Genomic DNA, 14,277 nt, shown 5'->3' with positions numbered 1-14,277 from the left:
CAAAAACTCTTCTAGCACGTGTATTTACCTGTGTCAGCTGTGTTGTCGATGCCTCGAGAGAAAAGAAAGTGCAGATCGCGAAAGCACCAAAGTGACTGAAGGATTGCCGTAAAGCAGTTCTCTGGTCGTACGATGTGTATGACGTCATTGAGATTTTAAAAGACTTTTTAAAGCAAATAAGTGACTCTAAAAAATCTAACACCCAGTAATCTGTAATTTATTTGCATCTCCTTTCGAAAACAACATTCAAATTACTAGACAAAAAATTATATCCTGAGAAAAGTGGATTTTTAGGGGTATATCTCCATAGACCCCATTCATTCTGCACTCGTCCTGTGAGCGCCCTCATATGGAGCCAGAGTGGAACTGCAACCAGTTCAGAACCGGAAGTTTAATGAGAGTGAAACTTCTCCCCATATTAGACATTCTCTGGTTAAGGGGAAAAAACACAGTTAAAATACTCTAGGGGAAACAAGGCACAGGTAACCTGGATAACGCTAACAAGGACACCCGAGGAAGAACTAAGGCAGAGGGGAGCACAGGTGACCTCTAGAGGCCCGGAGACAAACAACAGGAGGAAAGATGCTGACATTAACAGCCTTTTTTTTCTTTGAACTTTGTTTAAGCTTTGCAGATGCATTTTTTCTTCTAGCTAGTTAGTTATCAACGTGCTAGCACGTGCTTTTGCTACACCTGCTGCGCTGAATTGAGAAAATGGAAGAGAAAGAAGAAACTCATCTTGCTCTGCACAGTTATATAAGGAGAACTCTAAGCACTGATATGGAGACAGTTACCCGATTCACCTGAACCCAATCCCGCCAAAAAAAGCAAACCGAGTTCTGATAGTCCAGTGGTGAGTGATACTATGCTAATGAGATTCATGAAGAGAGTGGAAGCCATGCCCGAAGAGACTTTGGGCCGAATTCAAGGAGTTGAAAAGACGATCATTGAGAACTCGAACTATATTAAACAGATAATCAGCTCTCTCGAATTCCAAGGAAAACATGTTAAGTGTTTGAATGAAAAATCTGACGAACTGCAATGGAAAATATGAAAACTGGAGAAAGAAAACGTTGAACTTTGTGATCAATGTAACGATTTGGATGCTTACAAGATAAGGTGGAATCTGCATGTCGCTAGCCTGGTTAAAACCAGACCCTTCTCAGTCGTAACTGAGTTAGGGTCTGGGGAAGGGTCATTCACAGCTCATTTCCAAAGGAGCGTCACCAACTGACGTCGCTCAAATGCCTCTGTAAGCAATTGGATAGACCTTAAAACCAAATCAGATTGATCGTCATCTTGTAAAGCCCGCCTCAACGTTTGTGATTGGTGCCTCGATTTGGAAAGATTGGAAATGAGCTTGAATGGGCTCTTCGCCCGAGTAACTTGCAGAGCAAATCTAAATTTGCCGGAAGTTCGTCTGGATTTTCCCAGGCTAGCGTGTCGCTGGTATTCCGGAGAAATCAGGAGAGAACGTGAAGCAGATGATCATCGACCCCTTTAGCCAGGTTTCCCCAAGCATCGCAGCTGATCTGCACCGTAGAATTTACATCGCTCATTGACTGGGGCATCGTTCTGCTGCGGAAAAATCCTCCCGTCGCATAATTGTCCTGTTCTCATCACGTACCAGTGGGACACAGTTTGGAAAGACGCCAAAACCTCCGACTTGCTCAGGGAGAAGAAGATTAAGGTATTCGAGGATCTCTCGCAGGAAGACAAGGATGCAAGGACTCTTCTGTGGCCGACAGTAGAGAAGGCGAGGAGGGAAGGGAAGAGGGCTGGCTTTCACGGTCTCTTCGCTGTCATTGAGGGTAGAAGACTGACCGCTAAAGATATAGCCAACAGGCCTACTTAGTAGCCTAGTAACGTTTAATCATATGCAACAGTTTCTTTCAGTGATTAGCGTGCAATCTGCTTAGGATCCGTGGTACATTTTAGTTATTTGTTTATTTATCTCTTTTTTAAGGGGAATCGATGCTTAAAGTCAAATCTATTGGGGTTTCTTTTTACTCTAGAAATACATATTAACATCTTAATGGTATTAAGCAGACTACTTCATATTAATATCAATATCTATAGCCTCCCCTTTATAAATATAGATAAATATTATTTTATTGAAAGGCTTTTGATTAAATATTGGTTTAATTTGTTATTTATCTTTGATTACCAATGGTTACTACTACTTGAAAACAGAAATTTAAGTTTAATCTTTATTTTCTGAACTTAAATATGAACACTTTACTACCGGGTGGGCATTTTTTGTGGTTGTTTGCACTTTTTGAGGAAAGTGAGTTGAACGGGTGTAGCTTTTCTTTGGTTCATTCACTTATTTTTTTCCATCATTATATTGTTCGTTGTTTATGTCATTGTCATTAATATCTTTTAATGACAGGGGGCTCAGGGATAGTGTCAAACGGAAAGCTCTTTTTTTGTTTGCTAAAAAACATAAGTCAGATTTTTGTTTTTGTGTGCACGGCTTGTAACAGCGAGCGCGGCGCCGTAACCGAGGATGAACGACTTCAAGCCGAATCTGCCCGAGCATGTACGTCTCACCGCACCGGCACCCAGTTTGCGTGTCTAAATTGCAACGTTTTTTTTGTTAAGGGTTTGTTTACTGTGTGTGATTCATTTAATGGAAAGCATATTCACTTCTAGTTGTCTTCGTCCTCCATTCTGCAATGTCTCCCACATGTGGTGGCGAGGTTTACCGCCGGAAACGGTGCAAAAAATAAATAAATAAAGAAGTGTCGACGCAAAAATATGGCCTCGACGTAATTTTGACGTCGAAGCGTCGACGTCATCGACGCGCCGCTACAGCACTAGTCTTAGCCCTGCACTTTTAGGAGTAATAAATGACTTTGAATTGGTGGACATTTGGAGAGAAAGATACCCTAACAATTTGGAGTTTACCTGGGCCAACAAAAATGGGTCCAGGCAATCTTGAATTGATTATTGGCTTATATCAAAATGTATGGCAAATTTTGATTTAAATGTTGGCATTCAATATACCCCTTTGACTGACCATAAAACTATCTTTATTAATACCCCTTTAACAGCAGATTTTGCACCAGGCCATAGCAAAGCCTCTTTGTGGAAACTTAACCGTTCACTCTTAGAATTACCGGATGTAAAGTATAAAAGTATAAAATTAAAGAATTAATTTCTATTGGAAAGCAGCCACAATTAAAAATTATTTTTGTACCAATTGGGAGCTTCTAAAATTTGAGATTGGAGTTTATTTAAGGAAAGTTGGAGCAATCTTATCCAAAAAGAGAAGAGTTCTTGAGGACAGCCTGATCATGAAATAATCTCAAAACCATAACTTTAGTTGTCTGTCTTTGGAGGAGAAATCTGAACTTGCAGCTTTGCAAACTAAATTAGAAGTAGTTATATGATTCGGCTTATGTCAAAATGATTTATGACCCTATGATTGACAGGTGGGCGGGGCTAATAACCTTTGACCTTCCGGAGGATGTTCCGGAGGTCCTTTGATGTAGGGATTAACCTTTGACCTTCCGGAGGGGGTTGTTCCGGAGGTCGCTTAATGTAGGGATTAACCTTTGACCTATCGATCGATCAAGTTGACAGTTGTCTTTACCCTATTGACCTTTGTATGATATATGAAGTTGCCAGTTGTCTTTGCCAGTTGTCTTTGCCCCATTGATTTTGACCTATTGACCCCGGGGGGAAATAACTTCTTGGTGTGGGAAATCCCCTCCGTGTCGGGGTGAGAAAATAATTTTTCTAATGTCGCATATAGATTAGAATAGATTAGAATTACAAAAGTAAAATCATCTTACCGTTTCACTATGGTGAAGAATTGGATTAAAGTTGACAGTCTCCGCACTGTGTGTGTGTGCGTCTGTCTGTGAGTGTGTGCGTGTCATCCGATATCCTGGCATTCCTGAGCACGCTATATAAATGGGGATAGTGAGAAAATATCTCCCAGTAACTAAAGTTGAAACACATTCTGTTCTTTAAAAAGTATATAAATGAAATGGTTAATACAATATCTTTTCAAAACAAAAATAAATATCTTACTAAAAATCTACTGAAGCAGTCATTTCAGATTAAATAAGTTTAAAGTTTTTAAACACTCTGTGTTTTTGACACTCTGTGATTCAGAGTGGTGGAGGAGTGTGTGTGTGTGTGTGTGTGTGTGTGTGTGTGTGTGTGTGTGTGTGTGTGTGTGTGTGTGTGTGTGTGTGTGTGTGTGTGTGTGTGTGTGTGTGTGTGTGTGTGACACCCTCCCTCCCCTCAGTCTCTCAAACACCAGCGCATGACAGCAATGGTCTCCGCGCTAAGTGTGTGCGTCTGTCTGTGAGTGAGACACCACCCTATTCCTGCACCCCCTGCTGGGGGGGTGAAAGTGAGAAAATATCTCCCAGTAACTAAAGTTGAAACACATTCTGTTCTTTAAAAGTATATGAATGAAATATTTATAAAATTTACATTTAGTCATTTACAAATATAATATTTTCACACTAACTAAAGTTGAAAACGTTCTGTTATTTACAAGTATATATGAAACGGTTATAACATTTACATTTAGTCATTTACAAATATATTATCTTCACCCTAAGTAGAGTTGAAATACATTCTGTTCTTTAAAAGTATATAAATGATATGATTATATCGTTCATTTTAAAAATAACCATCTTTTCTAAATTTACTGAAACACAGTGCACCAATTAGTTTTGTTTTAGATGAACACAAAATAAAGAAAATCATCTTACATTTTCAGAGAATTGAAGAAGTAAATCCCAACACATCATTGTCCTTTTAACGTATGAATGTATTTACAAAGATGCAATAAGTTTAAAGTTTTGATACAAAATATCCCTGAGTGTTTTTCTCCCACACCAGCGTTTGTGACACTCTGTGATTTAGAGTGGTGGAGGAATGTGTGTGTGTGTGTGTGTGTGTGTGTGTGTGTGTGTGTGTGTGTGTGTGTGTGTGTGTGTGTGTGTGTGTGTGTGTGTGTGTGTGTGTGTGTGTGTTCAGCCAGCAGTATGAGACGTTGAGGATGTTTTGTTAGTGTTAATCTTAAAAGTTAATGTTAAAAATAAAAGATAATTTAAATTCAATTCAATGAATTATTTAAAGTCTTAATAAAAACGTTGTAATACAGTCGTATCTTCTATTTATCTTTTGAAGATTACTGTAATGATTTTATTTAACGGTGACCTAAAGTATAATTTTTATTAATATAGCCATAATGATTTTTGTACTGTAACAGCATATTTAATCCCGTACACAAACACGACCATCACAGAAAACAACATCTTTACATTGTTTTTACATACATTGCACTCACACTAACTCAGTTCCATAAATTAACTAATCTCTATATTTAAATTAAATGATTATAAATAAAGTATATAACTCAATGAATATTAACAAGTATGTTACTAAAATGAATTCAAACTATTTAAACATAGTTTTAGCTAAATTAATTTATATATAAATACAAAAGTATATAAATATAAAAATACCTTACATTTCCACAGTGCTGAAGATGTAGTTCTTTATGCAATGATAAAAACAGTCCAAAGTCATAAACAAAATTTTATTCCTTTTTTATTCCTTCAGTGATAAACTACAGGGTGAAATGAATGCATGACCCCCTCACAGAGACGAGAGGAGTTACAGGACAGATGAGCCTCTGGGATGTGCCAATGTCATAGCATATGTAAAGTTAGTCTGCTTTCCAGAGTTTTATTCATACTAAATTCATTTGAAATATTAAAAGTTTAAATTAGATCTTTTAAAATTAAAAGACTGTTTAAATCAAAGCTTTAACGTTTTTTTAAAGTCGTATCTTCTATTTATCTTCTTAGAAGACTTCTGTATGATATAAATGATTTTACATAAATTTAACCTAAGCTATTATTTTTACTAAAGCGTCTGTTCAAAAAATAAAGCAAAAACTGTACTTTGGTATCTTAGATATTATACAAATTATTTCAAACAGTATTTTTGTCCATGCCGCATGAAATATGTTGTCAAAGTTTGTCACAATGTTTTTTTTTGTAGTTGTTGTTTTTGTTTTTAAGAAATCCCAGGACTCTACATTGCTCTTATTTAGATTAAGTTGTATCATTTAGAAAACCACTGTACATTTTCAGAGACGCGATGTACCTTTTTTGGTCCATCACACAGCATATTTAATTTTACTCCTCTTAATTCAAAGCATGATCTTACTTTTTCTACGGTAGCTATATGATCTATTGCACGTATAAGGTGTATATCATTTTTTACTTTTCTTGTATCTCTCAAACTATCCTTAATCAGTGTGGAAACACAGAGGGTGAAACCCTTTACTGAGAATATACTATCGGTTATCTACTCAAAATATATGTAGAACTTTAAAATGTTAGCATTTGTTGATGCGACAGTTTGTCTGTAGGCTGCATGAACAGCCTTTGGGAGAGCAGCTGATGATACTATATAGCAGGAAAACATGCCCTTTGACCTCCTCCATTTTGGAGGCTTTTTTGTTAAAGACCCAACAATTTAGTCCTTAAGCGGCTATAGTAATTTATTGCCATGTGTGACCTGAAAAAAAAAAAACTGAAAGAACATTGTGGACAAATAGCTCTGACGTTTTCCAAGAGTATTTTGCCCAGCCTCTTCTTTATAAACAGCCAAGACAAATCATTTCTGGACCAAAAACTTTTGCACCCTCACTCCTCTTACCACCTCATCAAAAGACATGTCTAAAAGTGAGTATTGTCTTTATAATTCATTTATGCTACAGTGTCTTATTTAAAAAGATTGTTTACACATAAGGAAAAGACGGTATAATTCATTAGTGTTTTAAACATGCTATTGCTGTTATAGCATGCTTTGTTGCTCTTACACATTGTTATATGTTCTATATCAAATGTTTTTGACGGCATATACGTTTCAGAAAAAAAAAATATATATATATATATATATATATATATATATTTCCCCCCCCCCATCCAATCACATTTTACTGTAGTTGGCCGCTGGGGGGTTTCCATAAAGGACTTTAAAATAAATGTTTTAAATATAATTTAGATTATATTTGTCAGACATGGTTATATCTGAATAGGCCTATTTAATTATTTAATCTGTATTTTATTCCTTTTCAGTTACTTACTTTTTAAATTTCGGTAGGCTACTTTTTAATTCTTCTTTTACTTTGTCTTTGATTTTAACTTTTAGCACTTTGCATGATAAAATTGTTTAAAATGTAAGCTATAAATATGAATGGCACAATGTGATAACCAAAATATATAAAAGTTAAGTCAAAGCTATTTATATAGCCTAGCGTTTTTCACAATACACATTCTCATAATTTAGTTATACATTCTGACGCTGGGCACCGTCCAGCGTCTTATTTCAGATGGTTCAATATTTATGATATTATGCGCCCCTGAATGGAAAAGAACTGTAAACTTCATCATTGTCATCACAGCAAACACTGCAGGACGACCGGACATCCAAGTAACATGTTAGTGTGGTTTATATTTATTTTTAATGAGAAACATTATAGAGTGCAACAGGCGTTTTCTGGAAGTAAAAACACTTCCGGTAACCAGCGACTGTGAAAAAGGGGGGCAGGTACTCTATTGGCTGTATAATGAACAATTGACAGATGAACTGACAGATATTTTATGTAAACAGGCAAAATCTCTTCATCTGATGGTGGCCATGTGTTTTCGCCTATCATAACTGGTTTAACTCATGGCTCCTCCATTGACATCAACATGACTTCTGCCGAATCAAATGTACCGGCAAATTGTAAGTGTAATAAATCAGTTTTGCCTATGTGATGTATTAAATTAAACTTAATTAAGCAGTCCGAGTTAACTATTTGGGACCATTTTTAAGGAAAGTTACATTCTGATCTAACAGCGTCATGTACAAATTTGTCATGCTCCTGGATTATTTTACTATACTACATTACTATAGCCTTTTATTTACTGCTGATTTTATCAAAGCCACGAATTAACTCAATTCATGGTTCCAATAATAAAATAAATGAACAAGTGACAGATGAACTGAAAGATATTTTATGTAAACAGGCAAAATCTCTGCATATGATGGTGACCATGTGTTTTCACCTATCATAACTGGTTTAACTCATGGCTCCCCCTTTGATATCAACATGACTTCTGCCAAGTCAAATGTACCGGCAAATTGTAAGTGTGATGCATGAGAAACTATTAAAACAGTTTTTTGTATAAAATTAATGTAAAAATGTATAAACAATGTATAAAATTAATCTTAATTAAGCAGTCGGAGTTAACTATTTGGGACCAATTTTAAGGAAAGTTACATTCTGATCTAACAGCGTCATGTACAAATTTGAAATATTTTTGGTACTATTGAATCAGGTTTTGTAGAATAAGCTATGATGAATTTATCTTATCTGGTGTCATGCTCCTGGATTATTCAGAAATGTAACTATAGCCTTTTATTTTACGACACTTATTTATTTTACTACAGATTTTATCAAAGCCAAATACTGTCCAAAAGGGGGCGACTGGGAAAGAAGAGAAACGGGTCAATACAAGGTTAGATTCAATCTTTATATTCTTTCCCCATTTTGCCTTCATTTTCCTTTTCCTGTTTTAATTTTTCAATTTTTTATATTCTCAGATCATCAAGGGTTTCTGAAAGCAAACACCAGTCAGTTGGTTGAAAACATGAAGAACATTGATCCAATCATTGACGATCTTGACTTGCACAATGGATCAGTTGCAAATGTGAGAGCGAATCCAACACGCCGGATGAAGATGAGGGAACTGCTGGACTGTGTGAATTGTGAAAGCATTGCCAAGAACCTGGTCAATGCTTTGCGCAAGCCCATCATCAAAATGTTTTAACATATCGTAAATTTCAATTGTTTGATAAATTATCTAACGATTATACCTAACTATCAACAGTTATATGTGAAACGAGCTCAGTCGCATTAGAGATGGATTCTTGTTTATATTGAACCGCATGTTTAACAGCTCTAGGGTTCTTAAATTGTTTACCGCGGTTTCATTTTGAACAACACTTATCGTATCGCCGGGTGTGATTGTAATGTTTTGTATGGTGTTTTTCTTTACACTTTCCCCCTGGATATCTGGTTCCTACAGTTAGCGGTAATGTTAGTCAACTCTATGTCTTCTCTTTGTTCATATACGACAGTATTCGCATGAATTGGCGTGATTTAATAAAATGACGGTTTAAACCATCATCTTCGCTTGAGACATTTACATTATATTTTATGGTTTACAGTATATTTTACAGTATTTTACAGTATATTATACCATCCTAGTTTTAAATAGCGCTTAAATGTATATTTTACCCCTTTATGCGGCTACAGAACACCGCACAAGGATCTCTGAAATATTTTTTGTGTAAAACATCTATGTAGATCTATCTATGTTTTTAAAAATACACCGAAACAAAGAATGAATACATCTTTCTATAAGTGACCCTCAAAACACAGTGTATCCGTGTACGATGATTTATCAGAAAATTACTTTTTCTGAATAATCTCACCAAGTGCGGGTGCTTGATAACTATTGAGCAACCCTGAATTCGGTTACTCAATAATGCGCTAAAGGTCTATAACTGAACTTTAACATCTTAATAGTTGGTAAAAGTTCACTTAAAGTCTGCGCAAAATAAAATACATCCTAGCTACTATCTAAACAGAGCTTATCGCGATCCATTCACCCATCCATATGTTTTGAACTTTTAATGTTTAATCAACATTTTGTTGGAAAACAAATGGTGGATTTACTCAACTTTTTATGTCAACAGGTTCTGCATAGCGGGGTAATGTCGGATTTAATTAACATTGTTTATTTCAGTAAACTTAAGTTTATTACATAAGATTAATTCAATGCCATTTAGTTGAATCAGGTTAACATTCTTAATTTAGTCCAAAACTATTAAGTTCAAATAATCCAATTGTTTCGTTTATTTAGGGATAGTGTTCAACAACCTTTACAAATATATCTAATAAGATAACCTTTTACAAAATCTTTACTCGGTAAAGACTCTTATTGGTTTTGTCGCATCCAATGCATCCCCAAAGTAGTTGTTTTTATAATGATTAAAACCGCTTTAATTATTATTATCATGGTCTACACTTTATGGTAAAACACTAACATATCAGAAACTCTTTTAAATATAAACATTAACATGTTTTTATCTTGCTGTTAAAACACATAAATAACGTTTTATTTCAAATGTACACCCCTATACAGCATGATGGGATGGGGAAATCCACAGGCTCACTGAAATATTTAATCTCTTAAATATTCTCATCTAGTATTTATTCATTAAATTATTAATGCGCAAGAATCAAGACTTATAATACCATTTTATTATAAAATTGTTAAACTCCAAAGCTCCGACACGGTCGCAAAGAATGATGAGTTAAGCGGTACAATCTTTTATTTTAACAGTATTTTTCTTTACAAAATGATGATAGACCGACATTAAATATACATAAAGTAGACAATAACTCCATTTATTTGTGATCCAACCAGAATAGAAAGTCTCGGCACGCTACCATGTCTTGGTCTAGGGTATAGTTGACGAGGCCTTGAATTATTTCGCCAAGATCTGTTTTGGCATTTTTTGATGCCAGTAACGCACAGAGATCTGTTACAAACGTAAACATAACGAGTAGTTCATCGACCGCGAATTCGTGACTAGATGCACACATCACATCCAGAACTTTTCTGAGGATTACGCCTGTCGGCTCTATGGTGTTAAAAAACATGGGCGTCACATCGGTCCATGTCCCCACCAACCCTCTTATGACATCCATTTCTTTTTTGAGATTTGTGACACGTTTGGTGTCCCGCTCACAATCGGTTTTCTTAACACACGCAGCATCGATGATCCTGTCCATCAAGTAAACCATCTGGTCTCTAAAATGATCTTTAAACATAGAGTCTAGCGTGGCCCTTAAACGACACTCTTTCCCCATGGAGCACTCACACACCGGATGATACTTGTGTCCCGCATCGCCGGAACTCGACGGGCAGTTGTTCTCCGTCAGCTTTTGCGTCGCCATCTCAGAGGTTTTTAGATTTTCAAATAGGAAACTGTTTGATGGTGAAAGTCCCCGGAATCTCTTGAGCGAGTCCTTGCAGCACAATCGTCCAGGCCTAGTGCTTTAACGCTCGGAAGCTTGTGTTTTTGACAAATGCCAAATGCTCAGACAAACAGGAACATCTGATCAATTCCTTCCACTTTAGATACATGAGATGTTGTAGTAACCCCGCAGTCGCGTTTTTTACGATATCGAATCCGACGTCGTTGAAGCATCCGTCCGTAGCGTTGAAACGGGGTTTCGTCGAAAACGTCGAAACTCTGTGTAGAGTTTATTAACCCATGCGATTGGGGTCCGCCCTCGCACCCCCTGGTGTGTACGGTGGGGGTCGTCATCAGGACGCCGTAAATAACCATGTCCTGCATATCGTCCGAGACAATTCAGCCGAAAATTGTTTTACGATACTGTTCAGTTTATTTAAAAATATTTTTCATTGAACACCGTTATATTTGTTTTCTCATTCAAAGTCATGTTGAAAGAACCTGTTTCAGTTATGTAAACCAAAAAAAAATTACTTAAGTAAATGGAGTTATTGTCTACTTTATGTATATTTAATGTCGGTCTATCATCATTTTGTAAAGAAAAATACTGTTGAAATAAAAGATTGTACCGCTTAACTCATCATTCTTTGCGACCGTGTCGGAGCTTTGGAGTTTAACAATTTTATAATAAAATGGTATTATAAGTCTTGATTCTTGCGCATTAATAATTTAATGAATAAATACTAGATGAGAATATTTAAGAGATTAAATATTTCAGTGAGCCTGTGGATTTCCCCATCCCATCATGCTGTATAGGGGTGTACATTTGAAATAAAACGTTATTTATGTGTTTTAACAGCAAGATAAAAACATGTTAATGTTTATATTTAAAAGAGTTTCTGATATGTTAGTGTTTTACCATAAAGTGTAGACCATGATAATAATAATTAAAGCGGTTTTAATCATTATAAAAACAACTACTTTGGGGATGCATTGGATGCGACAAAACCAATAAGAGTCTTTACCGAGTAAAGATTTTGTAAAAGGTTATCTTATTAGATATATTTGTAAAGGTTGTTGAACACTATCCCTAAATAAACGAAACAATTGGATTATTTGAACTTAATAGTTTTGGACTAAATTAAGAATGTTAACCTGATTCAACTAAATGGCATTGAATTAATCTTATGTAATAAACTTAAGTTTACTGAAATAAACAATGTTAATTAAATCCGACATTACCCCGCTATGCAGAACCTGTTGACATAAAAAGTTGAGTAAATCCACCATTTGTTTTCCAACAAAATGTTGATTAAACATTAAAAGTTCAAAACATATGGATGGGTGAATGGATCGCGATAAGCTCTGTTTAGATAGTAGCTAGGATGTATTTTATTTTGCGCAGACTTTAAGTGAACTTTTACCAACTATTAAGATGTTAAAGTTCAGTTATAGACCTTTAGCGCATTATTGAGTAACCGAATTCAGGGTTGCTCAATAGTTATCAAGCACCCGCACTTGGTGAGATTATTCAGAAAAAGTAATTTTCTGATAAATCATCGTACACGGATACACTGTGTTTTGAGGGTCACTTATAGAAAGATGTATTCATTCTTTGTTTCGGTGTATTTTTAAAAACATAGATAGATCTACATAGATGTTTTACACAAAAAATATTTCAGAGATCCTTGTGCGGTGTTCTGTAGCCGCATAAAGGGGTAAAATATACATTTAAGCGCTATTTAAAACTAGGATGGTATAATATACTGTAAAATACTGTAAAATATACTGTAAACCATAAAATATAATGTAAATGTCTCAAGCGAAGATGATGGTTTAAACCGTCATTTTATTAAATCACGCCAATTCATGCGAATACTGTCGTATATGAACAAAGAGAAGACATAGAGTTGACTAACATTACCGCTAACTGTAGGAACCAGATATCCAGGGGGAAAGTGTAAAGAAAAACACCATACAAAACATTACAATCACACCCGGCGATACGATAAGTGTTGTTCAAAATGAAACCGCGGTAAACAATTTAAGAACCCTAGAGCTGTTAAACATGCGGTTCAATATAAACAAGAATCCATCTCTAATGCGACTGAGCTCGTTTCACATATAACTGTTGATAGTTAGGTATAATCGTTAGATAATTTATCAAACAATTGAAATTTACGATATGTTAAAACATTTTGATGATGGGCTTGCGCAAAGCATTGACCAGGTTCTTGGCAATGCTTTCACAATTCACACAGTCCAGCAGTTCCCTCATCTTCATCCGGCGTGTTGGATTCGCTCTCACATTTGCAACTGATCCATTGTGCAAGTCAAGATCGTCAATGATTGGATCAATGTTCTTCATGTTTTCAACCAACTGACTGGTGTTTGCTTTCAGAAACCCTTGATGATCTGAGAATATAAAAAATTGAAAAATTAAAACAGGAAAAGGAAAATGAAGGCAAAATGGGGAAAGAATATAAAGATTGAATCTAACCTTGTATTGACCCGTTTCTCTTCTTTCCCAGTCGCCCCCTTTTGGACAGTATTTGGCTTTGATAAAATCTGTAGTAAAATAAATAAGTGTCGTAAAATAAAAGGCTATAGTTACATTTCTGAATAATCCAGGAGCATGACACCAGATAAGATAAATTCATCATAGCTTATTCTACAAAACCTGATTCAATAGTACCAAAAATATTTCAAATTTGTACATGACGCTGTTAGATCAGAATGTAACTTTCCTTAAAATTGGTCCCAAATAGTTAACTCCGACTGCTTAATTAAGATTAATTTTATACATTGTTTATACATTTTTACATTAATTTTATACAAAAAACTGTTTTAATAGTTTCTCATGCATCACACTTACAATTTGCCGGTACATTTGACTTGGCAGAAGTCATGTTGATATCAAAGGGGGAGCCATGAGTTAAACCAGTTATGATAGGTGAAAACACATGGTCACCATCATATGCAGAGATTTTGCCTGTTTACATAAAATATCTTTCAGTTCATCTGTCACTTGTTCATTTATTTTATTATTGGAACCATGAATTGAGTTAATTCGTGGCTTTGATAAAATCAGCAGTAAATAAAAGGCTATAGTAATGTAGTATAGTAAAATAATCCAGGAGCATGACAAATTTGTACATGACGCTGTTAGATCAGAATGTAACTTTCCTTAAAAATGGT

General features: G+C 35.5%; 1 protein-coding gene across 3 annotated transcripts in view; it reads right to left on the bottom strand.

Annotated features, from left to right (window-relative positions):
- LOC143741205 (uncharacterized) overlaps nucleotides 1-14,277 on the bottom strand; it is a 50,870-nt gene that overhangs the window by 18,172 nt on the left and 18,421 nt on the right. The gene's annotated exons all lie outside the window — the stretch shown is intronic.

Source organism: Siphateles boraxobius, unplaced genomic scaffold (genome assembly GCF_051911475.1).
Source record: "Siphateles boraxobius isolate OS27281-9 unplaced genomic scaffold, OSU_SipBor_1 18, whole genome shotgun sequence".
Lineage (NCBI taxonomy): Eukaryota > Metazoa > Chordata > Actinopteri > Cypriniformes > Leuciscidae > Siphateles > Siphateles boraxobius.
The sequence above is the reverse complement of the archived record's forward strand: the minus strand, read 5'-3'. Positions and strand labels throughout refer to the sequence as shown.